This window comes from Neolamprologus multifasciatus, chromosome 4 (genome assembly GCF_963576455.1).
Source record: "Neolamprologus multifasciatus chromosome 4, fNeoMul1.2, whole genome shotgun sequence".
NCBI lineage: Eukaryota > Metazoa > Chordata > Actinopteri > Cichliformes > Cichlidae > Neolamprologus > Neolamprologus multifasciatus.
In genome coordinates this window covers 7,278,006-7,289,916 of record NC_140442.1, presented here as the reverse complement: position 1 = coordinate 7,289,916, position 11,911 = coordinate 7,278,006, and positions in this window count along the sequence as shown.

Genomic DNA, 11,911 nt, shown 5'->3' with positions numbered 1-11,911 from the left:
GCCCTCCAAAAGAGCTGGAAGAGTAAGGAGAGGGAGAGGGATGTCTGGGCATCTCTGTTTGAACTGCAGAAAATGGGTGTGTGGCTTCAAATGCTAACTAACACTTCCATAACAACTGCACATGCAGTGCATTTTTTAATATACCTCTTGTACTACTCACCAGTTTGGATTTATTTTTTTAATCAATAGATTTGCTGATACAGGCAACTAAAGCTAAAAGCTGCTGAACCTTAATTTGTGTAACTGAACTGGACCTCTCTACCTTGTTTGTTTTGTCCAAAATCAGCAGACCTAGAAAGTAAATCACCAGGTGGTATCAAAGCCATGTCCATTTTTTGTATACAGCTTATGCTTACATTATAACTATTATAAACTTTCACAAAAAAAGTAATCCAATTATTGTGTCATGTGATTAAATACGTTATAGGCGAGCCCCTATAAAGCCATTAGAATCATTAATCTCGGATGGGTTGCTTTTAAAAACTGTCAAATATTATGAATTAAATTACATGTAATCCTGTTATGTAACTGAATTAATGATATTTATGACAATATATATGTTTTTATAAGAACAACACACCACATAAAACCTCAGTCTACACTATTTCACCTCCAACACAGAGAACAAAGCATTTTTGTGAAAACTGTATATGACAGTTGACGGTGTGCAAACACGAATTTATTTTGAAGAAGCTTCTAAATCCATCAGCCAACATGATTGTATGTACTGTGTATTTCTTCCCACTGTTTTAGGAGGCAGAAAAAAATAAAACAAAAAACAACAAAATTTGGGGCCAAACTAATGTTGTTTAGGCTTTCACTCCTTTTTTAGTTGTAGCTTCAGAACCACAGACAGCGTTTATTGTGTTTGTGTGTGTGTGTCACTCCAAACAGTGATCTAAAAACTATAATAAAAGTATATTTTATATAATAAGATTGAAAAGAACATGTTTCATTTTATTATCTATCATTCTTTTTTTATTTTCTCTTTCGCTCAGATTATAGTTTGAACCCACTTTGACTTTGAAAAGAGAAACATTCATGACAAAATAAAGTATTGGGAGAAAAATACTCTAAAGTTAATTTACAGCCCGTCCACAATTTATGCTTTCAGTCGTATGCTAAGTGACGCAGGGAGCCCAACAATTGACTTATAGAAGCATTTTATCTGGGGGTATGTAGTGTTTCTGCTGTTGAATAACATGATAATAGTAAGATAATAATGTGGAAATAAGCAACACAATACTTTTGTACCTACTTGGTATCAGGTGTGGTTTTCGGCTGAGCAATACTAGACTAAAATTTTTAGTAGTGTGCTAATAACTGGTAGTAATAACGTGAAGGAAATTGTAACAACGTCTCCGATGCATAGCCGTATTTTTGGTAACAATTATATAACTTACTAGTAAAGAAATGGCAATTTTATATATTCTGCAAACCTTTTAATATAGTGTCACCAATGTGGTAATGAGTTCATAATAAAAAGGCAATATAGTTTGATGCTTTTACATGTTAGGATACCCCATATTATAATGGTGGAATGAATCCTACCTTCTACCCTACAAATTTATCCTTTGTTTGAATTTATTACTAATGTAATAATAAAGTAATTATTGTGTTTAATGCTGTGGCTTACTACACTGAAACACTTCTGGTAGTTTCTGTAGAATAACCATTAACAACAACAACAACAATCTTTATTTATAGAGCACATTTAAAAACCAGCGGTATACCAAAGTGCTTAACATAAGAGACAGAGAAGTAACACGAGTATTATAAGGCCTTAGCAAAGTATCAAATATCCTCACAGGTCAATGCCACTAATACACAGGGGTAATATAAAATGCATATCAAAATAAAAACATAATAAAAGCACAAGCCATAAAAATATGTATAAGAAAAAATAGAATATGTCTAAAAGTCAGGTGCGAGCATTAACAAGCAGGAAAGGCGAGATTAAACAAATAGGTTTTTAACCGTGATTTAAAAGATTGGATGGAATCAGACGCCCAGATCACAATCGGAAGGTTATTCCATAACTCTGGTGCAGCCAGGGCAAACGCCCGGTCACCTCTAGACTTCAGCCGAGATCTAGGCTGCACCAAGAGTAACTGAGTAGATGATCTTAATGCTCTGGCAGGAACATACGATTTAAGGAGTTCCTTAAGGTAGCTCGGTGCTGTGTTGTTGGTAATTTTAAACGTAAGCAGCAGTATTTTAAATTGGATGCGGTATTTTATGGGTAGCCAATGCAGGTCAGCTTAAAACAGGAGTGATACAGTTTAAGAAAAACAGTAAGAAAAAAAGACCATATCTGATCAGGGCTCCATCAGCATTAACTTTAGCTCTCAGTCTGTGTCTGAATGGGATTCTTTTTTTAGCTTCATTGTTACATATTTGACACTTTTTCATTATCTCTTACGTGGTTACAGTTGAGGGGATGTGCAACTTTTTATAAGTTTGGTTGTGACTTCTAGCTGGGACAGCTGCTTTAATAACACTTTATCAGCACTGATGTAGAAACCCATAAAGCAGCAAGTAAGATTGGACTTCAGCTGCACGTCTTCCTGGCAGCAGTTTCAAGAATTATAGTCATACATTGACTCACCAGTCTACTCTGAAGTCAAATAGATAATATTACTTGTATATGAGTAATAGGAAAGTAAGTGCTGGGTGCTTGGTTTGTCTCGGAGCTATCACAGTCTATAGGTGAATGCAATGGGACCAAGCTGATGTGGCACAGAGCCCATTACATTCACATCAGCACGTATCTTCTCCTACACGTTATTCTCTTTTTTTTTATGATTCTGCACTGCTCTTTGTTGTTGCCAAGGAACGGTATCAGATGAATGCTGGCTCTTATCTTGTCACACTCCTAATTTCCTGTGGACCTGTTCTCCCCCGTGGCTGCTGTGGTGTGTGTGTGTCTGTGTGCCAGTGCAGCTCCCGCTAAGACAACAGTGTACTCACACGGGGTAGATAGGTCTGTAATGACTGGGTAAACAAATGCAGAACATATGGAGCCCTCCATTGCCAGGAACACCACCACTCAACAAATGCATCTCACATTTCATATGCAGATCCAGGAGGACAAAGGATGTGTTTTGATGTTTGCATTCAAAAGGCCTCAGCAAAAATACAGGTTTCATAGAGGCACGTCCACTTATGCTCAGCACTGAATGGTCCCACTCCTCTCATCAGTGTGGTGAACGCAGCCGGTGTTTTGTTAATGTTGGAGATTTTGCAATAGGCAGGTGAGGCCCATTTTACTATATCACACTGGAGCTGAGCGGTGAATGCTATTTACACCCCGGCCTAAGGCAGATAGCACAGGCAATTTTAAATCTAACCATAGATAGATGGATAGATAGCAGGAGCTGTTTTCAGGGAATGTTAAGGCTAGAGTGAGTGAAAACAGGTGATAAAAGCAGAGTAATGATGTTCCAGTTGTGGTGTCTCCCGGATCAGCAGCAGGGAGCCCAAGATTGGATGAAATCCATCTAGTGCAGCCGGATATTCTCCCACTTTCCTGAGAAAATTGAAAAGAATTCAGAGAAAACTGCAGCATTTTTCCCCACTTCCCATAAAAACACTTTAAAAGAGAATTGTCTGTCTCTTTCTTTCTCTGTCTGATCTGTAACCATAAATGTGCACTATTTGTCCATAAACATCTGAAACCATACTTATTAAAAACTTGGTTGATCTTCCCTTCAAGGTCATATCCTCGTGCCCCTCTGGATTATTACAGTATATTTTCTCCCTGCAAGCCTCGTCTTTTTTTTTTTTTTTTTTTTTTTTTTTTTTTTACCATGGATTTTCACACAAGATGAAAAAATAATTTTCTGTGTATGACTTACCTAACTTTTGTGTCTGCGATCATCATTACTGATGATAGCCTGGCCTCTGACTACAACCAAGAAATCCAGCAAGAGCAGTGTTAAGTGAAAAAATCCAAAGTGTATGCCTAAAGGTACTGCATCAGGTCTGGAACATGCATGCTCTTCTTTGACATGAATCAATTTGTGAATTCCCCTGGCTCAAACTGTTAGTGGCAGATTCCACCGTAACATTCTGTGGCATCAGAGGGGAAAACACCTAAACATGCATTTTGCCCGTGCCTACTCCATTAAAAGCATTTATAAAATAAATTATCCCTGCAATGCCAAGTGTATCATACCCAGTGTTGGGTAAGTTACTTTAAAATAGTAACTTAGTTACATTACTAGTTACTTCTATCAAAAGTAACTGAGTTACTTCAAGTTACTCGTTACTTTCAAAGTAACTAGTTACTAGGGAAAGTAACTTTGGTTTTACTCAGAATTCTCTTGTTAATGTGTTGCTTCCATAACTTTGCCAGTCTTCTAGCTTGCTTACTTGCCACAAGTGCACTGTGCCACCTACCAATAGAAAGGAAAAGATAATGTGCATGTTTCCACGAGAGAAATCCCACGCCTGGACCGTCATTGACTGCTGCCATGATTCTAGCCTACGTCACAGCGTCATGTGCGCCTTTTACATCCAACACAAAAACTGCAGTCGTGATGCTTTGATTGTACTCAACTTACTGTACTGTAACTCGGAAATTCTACCTTCTGAATAGGAAGATGTAGTTAACACCAGACTGCAGATGAGCTGCATACAGGGCTGGACGGGGACAAAAAATCGGCCCGGGCATTTTGACTAGAGACTGGCCCACCATTATAGGAAAAATCATAAAGCCTTTGAATGAAAACAAACGCTGTTGTGACAGTGATGTTCCCTGTTTTGATGGTATATATGCATCAATCGTTTGTTGTAAGATTGAGATAATTATTTTTTAAAAGCTAGACATTTTAAATGAGAATAAGAAAGAAAAGTATTTCTTTGTGCCCACCTCTCCCTGTTAATGCCCTACCTGGCCCCCCTGGCAAAACTTTGCTAGATCCGCACCTGCACAGTTACCAGCTGTCAACTACCTAAAAAGGATCCTGGGGTTATCTGTCTCTCAGAAACAGTTCATAACTTCCCTTCAACTCATTTATGTCACCTAAAAGGTAAACCTGTTTCTCCATCACCTGTTCAGCTCTGATGATTCAGTAAGGACATCTCCTGGTTTCATCTTCATGTTTCCCTCTCACCAGATAACCAAACCGATATCATGACCAGCAGCTTTTTTGCAGCTGTGGCTCCAACAAACATCAGCTGATACTAGAAATTAATATTAAATCAATTCTAACAACAGCTGATCAAGCTTAAAAGTGCTGCTGTTGTTTAGCGTGACATCGGCTGGTTTCCTCTTTCTGGCTCAAAGTGGGCGATAAACAAACAAGAGAGCCGATCAGCTGATCATTGATCAGTTTTCATGATTGAAGTAGAAACGGGAGAGGGAGGGGGGAGAATGAAAGAAGAAGAGGCAGCTGTGCAGCGTAAAGACAGAATAACTCCAGCTTTGTGCCTTTTTCATTGTAGCTGAATTACGGGACAAACTGTTCCTTTTCGCCTCAATAAGAAACGCGTAATATTTTCTCTGAATACCAGACGGGACGGTTGGCAACAAACAAAATAAAGTTCAACATCATTAACTTCATAGCACCCACCCAGCTGTATAGAAACTCTGTCATGCTAGCTAGTACGCAGTATGGAAAAAGTCAGAATAACGAAAATAAACTGCACCTAAACTTGGTTTATATCTGACCCAGATAGACTGCAGGTCACAACTTCTTACCTGAAGTTCAGTTCACACTTGGACTGGCGGCCGCCTCGGGTCTCTTTTCCTTCTGCATCCCCTTTCCCTCATCCACCTGCTGGCCTCCACCACTTGCCAATGTTACAGAATCTGTGGTGGAAGCTCCGCGATAGCCACCACACGAAGTAACGAGTAACGGCCCTATCTAAATCCCAGTAACGACTAACGCGTTCCTGATTTTGGCATAATAACTAGTTACCGTGCTCGTTACCACAATAATAACGTAGTTACTGTAACGCGTTACTTAATAACGCGTTAGTCCCAACACTGATCATACCTAATACATGTGTTTTTGAGACCTCTATATCATCATTGTGATTTTTTAACTCTGTTATTAGTTTCATTTGTTTAAGCTCATTAAACTCATATAAAATTTATATTTAGTTTCCTTTGTTTTAACATTTTTTCAGAAGATTTAACAAACAGAATTTTTCTGGCAATTATTTAATAGTTCAGGATTTTCAGGGATAACTTTTACTAATAATGACAAAGACAACAACCAGTCATTGTGTTAGTACACTGAAGGAGATACAGAAGGACATGGTGGAGGGCTGAATTAAAATCAGTTATGATTTAGATTTTTTAAAATTATATATTTTATTAGTTATAAATTTAAATAGGCCGAGGCATAAAAAAGTGTGATTGCAACTCCTATACTTGAGAAAGTGATAAGGTTAGCAATAACGTGGAGTTATTATTTATTTATTTATTAATCAATATTGAATATAATATTGTTCCTCAGACTTTGCTTTTGTTAAATAATTACTTGTTTGTAGCAATCGCAACCTTTTAGAACTTTGGTATTCTCGCTGTCGATTTGTTGGTCAGTTCTTTTTATACTGCAAAAATCCCCAACCTTACCACCACAGAAGCAATCCCAACCATCATATTTCCTCCTCCCGAGGGCTGCATGTTATTCTCTTTGATCCATATTCCTCAGACTTTAATTTGTCTTACCCTAACATTTCAGTTTTTTGTTTTTTTTTAGCAATTTCCCACATGAAATATCCTTTATTTCTTACAAGAATGCTCTTGCAAGCTTTGGGGGAAAAAAAACTTCTTTCTCTGAACATACTGTGACTTTGAGACAAAGGGTAGCTGCAGACACTCCAGCTGTGCTAACTTACTTGTTATCTTGCAGTTGGGGACAAAGTGAAACCAGCAGAATAAAGAACCAATGGTGGCTGAAACTAAACCTTTTTATGCCTTTTTATAAGTACATTTGATTAAAGATGATTAAAAGTGTTTGTAATAAGTAGTCATTTATTCATTCATATAAATATTCTACTTGTAGTTGTAAGATAAGTAATTTATTAACTATTTATTAACACCTCAGTAGACTCATTAAAACACTTTTCAGTGCACTTGTATTGATATTCTATTATGTTAATATAAAAGTAGCAGACATTAAAAGGGGCCATTGCACATAACAAAATCGTTTACTTATCATAATAATATTTCCCTATTGACAGATGACACACTCAATGGCCACTTCATAAGGTACACCTTCTCTCCTATTTGCCTTCATCAATGTCTCAATTCTTCATGGCACAGATTCAAGTGATGTTTCTGAGGTCAGGGGGTAGGGAATTCCAAAGTTGAGGGGCAGAGCGACTAAAAGCCCTGCCCCCCATGGTAATAAGACGAAAGGAAGGAACAGAAAGAAGAAGAGGCACCAGGATGGAATGGAGATCTGTACCAAATCAGAAAAGTATGGTGGGGAGAGAGAATGAATAGCCTTACATGTATAAAGGAATATGATGATGGCATCACAGTTTCAGCAGGGTTTTCTGCAGCACATCTGTAATGGGGAATATCCTGTTCCAACGCATCCCAAATATACTATGTACAGTTCCTTTGATTCTGAATTTATTAAAAAACTAGATGAACACAGAAGGCATGGTGAGTTTGTATCATGCAGCAAACATAAACAGAATATTAAAAAGAGAACTGAGAATTTCTACTTCTATAAAATGAAAAACACTGTTTAAATCCTGTCTATGTGAGGCTGTTTGTGTGGTGTCAGTAAGGCTGCTCAAGTACAGGATCTGAATATTTATTAATCTCACATACACAGTGACTTGCCTTTCCACATTCATTTATCTACACATCCTATGCTTATGAATACACGATTACATGAAAATATGCAAATGCCTGTTTAAGCGTTACCCCTTAGCCGGACTTCTTGGGTCTTGAATATTGAGATTTTATGTATTAAAAATCGTTTATGCAAAGTATCTTCCACTGAAGTGGCTCAAAGTAAAATATAAACACTTAACTCTTTTTATTTTATTTTAAAGACGTCTCTGCTTGATTATCAAGGGCTTCAATAACCCCTTGATGTATGATTAGGACATTTAAATTGCTGATTTGAACAAGGAGCTCTCAGAGAAGTAAAGGAGCAACGCCATTCTTTATCGACGCTATTTTCTATTGTCTGCGTCAGCGAGGCTGTCCAGTTCATCGGTTTGTAATTGCTCTCCAGTAATCACATATCAGGCCTGGCCTTGTGTTTAAGCACTTGCCAGATTACGATCTGTTGCAGTACAAAACACAATAATTCAATTAGTCAATCAAGCCATATTCCCATGCTAACCAGTCAACTGTACATGAAAGCAGACCAGCCCGTGCACCACGGAGTAATAGTGATTTAAATATCAATAGTCAATCACTCTTTCAAAAAGAGTAATTTCATTTTCACTTTCATTCTCGTTATGCCAGGTAAATGAAAAATGACGCACCTGAAATGGAAATTTTGAAACACGAAGTTTCGTCTTGCATGTAAATTTGCACAAGTGTTATTTATGTTTGTTTGTCTGTTCTTGCAGAGGCTCGTTAATAGCACTCTCAGTCAAGATGTAAATAACTTCTGGGTAATGTTCCAACCTCTGTCCCTTTATATTTCCCCTCCGTGCAGTGCTGATATAATAATTACTATGTCCCGCACATTTGGAAGCAGCTTTCATCCATAAAGGGTTATTAAAACATCCCAGAGCTTGTGTGGATTTAGCAAATGGCCTGTTTGAGTTTATGCAGACATTATGCATTCTGGTCACGCTCTTGATTCATGCTGACATCTTTTACAGGGTTTCAGCGTGTGGCTACTTTGCCCTCCTCATGACCCTTATTGGCTTTTCTCCTTACAACTCCTATTGATATTTGCACCCACATCATCACAATATATAGTATTGTGTGTGGATGAGAAGAAATGGTGAAGGCCATCTAAAACTGTGTGATCTTCCCAGATAAAATGGTGGAAAAGTGGAGAAAGAGGAGAAACAGCATTTTATTTGCACACCCTGTCATACTGCAGGGTGTGCAAACTCAAAGCTGCAGTAACATCTTTAAGAATATGTGTAGTCATGTAATGATATAGTTTTTGTGTTTGGAGATCCAGCATGTGCAGATCTGATGTAACGTTAATCCTGTGTTGGAAGGTATTTTCACTGACTCGACCATGTGGTTCACAAGGTATATCTTAATATCTTTGCAGACTTGTGGAAACTGGGTCTGCTTGTGCACTGCGATCAACAGCCACCTTTCATATATCTGACCATCCTGTGGTCAGATAGTTCCTGTCTTCCTAAGTCTAACCAGCTTCAAGAAAAATACTTTACTTAACAGAAAACTTACAACTAAAGAAAAAGATATTTGGTAAATCAGATGCTTTTATCTTTAATGAGACACCAAACACTGAGGGCAGGTGTGTATTCAACATCGTAATTGCACCTCAAGGAGAATGAATTAACTCTAGCATATCTTGCTGACACCATTTTCTTGAATTTATGCACAGTCTTATGTCAGTTGTCAAAACACTTCAAGAGTAGGACTCTGGTTCTCTGCAGCCATCTACAACTCAAGACACTTCTCTTTCTACAGGCAGTTTTTTTTCAGGCAGAAAAAAAAAAACATAATTAGAAAAATACATCAAAACACTAATTATATTACAGATAATTCACTTTGGAGAAACATATAACATTTTGTGATTGACTAGTAATGTTTCTTTCAGTGCCATAATTATATTTGAAGTTCCAAAAAAGGACAAAAAAAATTAAAAAGTTGTGTTTTTAATTATGTCTATTTGCTGTGTGGTCGTAGTATTTCAGTCAGTGGAAAAGCTTTAAGAAATATTTGAAACCTAAATATCCACAGGTCTAATTGACAAAAATTATTGATGACAAATGCAAGGTGATGTTGCAAAAAATGTCATGTCCTGCTAAGTGATGTTGCACCCCCCCCCCCCCCCCCCAGATGTCCTGTAATAACAAAAGTTGATTACCTTGAGGATTTGCAAATAAACTTAGCATCAAACAAAGACCTGTGTGAAGATGTTTGTGCTGAGCACTCACAGTTTCTGTTGTCATAGGAGCAAGAATCTAAATTCATCCACCAGGTTGAAGATGAAAGGCTGACCAAATACAGACAAATGGTCAACCTGGCATTGAATTTCCTAAACAGGTGAGCTTTTCAGTCACAGTGCATTATATTTATAGGAAAATGGTGCCAAGAGTTACATTCTGCCATCCTTGGCTTCTACTCGGTACCTCCTGTCAGGAACTGGCTTAAAGTAGGTGACAAAGGGTAAGTCCACACAAGTCTTTACTTACAAACAAAATAACTCATTCAACATTACCTAACCAAAACACAAACAGCGCCACCAATAGGTTGATGTCGGATGTCTGAATGTTGTAACTCCAAGGAAATGAACAGCTACTTCAAACTGGGCCTAAATGGTAAATGGCCTGTATTTATATAGCGCTTTACTAGTCCCTAAGGACCCCAAAGCGCTTTACATATCCAGTCATCCACCCATTCACACACTGGTGATGGCAAGCTACATTGTAGCAACAGCCACCCTGGGGCGCACTGACAGAGGCGAGGCTGCTGGACACTGGCGCCACCGGGCCCTCTGACCACCACCAGTAGGCAACGGGTCAAGTGTCTTGCCCAAGGACACAACGACCGAGACTGTCCAAGCCAGGGCTCGAACCGGCAACCTTCCGGTTACAAGGCGAACTCCCAACTCTTGAGCCACGATCGCCCACACGATTGCCTATATGAAGAGTTTAGATGGGGCTTACTGAGTGGGAAACACCCTGCAAAAATCCCTTGCAAATTTTTAGAAAACACCACCAATGTCTCGGTCCTTGTGTCCTTGGGCAGGACACTTCACCCGTTGCCTACTGGTGGTGGTCAGAGGGCCCGGTGGCGCCAGTGTCCGGCAGCCTCGCCTCTGTCAGTGCGCCCCAGGGTGGCTGCGGCTACAATGTAGCTTGCCATCACCAGTGTGTGAATGTGTGTGTGAATGGGTGGATGACTGGATGTGTAAAGTGCTTTGGGGTCCTTAGGGACTAGTAAAGTGCTATATAAATACAGGCCATTTAACATTTACCAATGAGTGTTTTCTAAAAATTAAAAATCTTAGCAGGACTGCACAGACGACCTCCTCCCTATAGCCTTCTTGACAGGTCTTTGAATTGACGCTTTCAGATGGGATGTCACCGCCTGGCGGAGTCCACATGGTGACATCTGCTAATCATCTGTCCAGTGCCTGTTCACACATCCGCCTGTCTATTCGAGGGATCTTGTCTCTTGGTGCCCTCCACCTGGCTCCGATTCATTCTCACCTTCTGTCTGTATCCATGTCTTTCACACACTCCCACCTATTTCAATTTCAATCTCGACATCATTTTTCATCTCTGCTACACATTGGCTGCGTTTCGATGCAACTTCTTATTACTCGCCTCTTCTCTCTCCCTGTCTGTGACAGGCTGATCATTCGACTCAGTGCTGCTGTGATCGAGACAGTGTGACTGCACAGACTCACAATCAAGCATAATTCCGGTTTATTATGAACTGGATTTTGGTTTATAGTTTCTCATGTTGTTTGTATTGGGCTTTATTATGTTATACTGGTGAAATTGATTCTTCAATCCAGAAGAAAGAAATGCAATGAACAGTTTTTATAGCTGTCAGAATTAATCTGCAACTATAAAACATTATTGAGGACACTCCACTCCCAGATGCATTCATGTGACCTTCTCTGATAACCACACTTACAGATATAAGAATCGACTTGTGATATGACATGAAATCCTCAAAAAACACTTTTTTTTCTGTTTAGAAAACAAAAGGATCTATGCTAAGGTCTGAAGAACTCAATGGGGCCTCTTCAGGTATGTTATG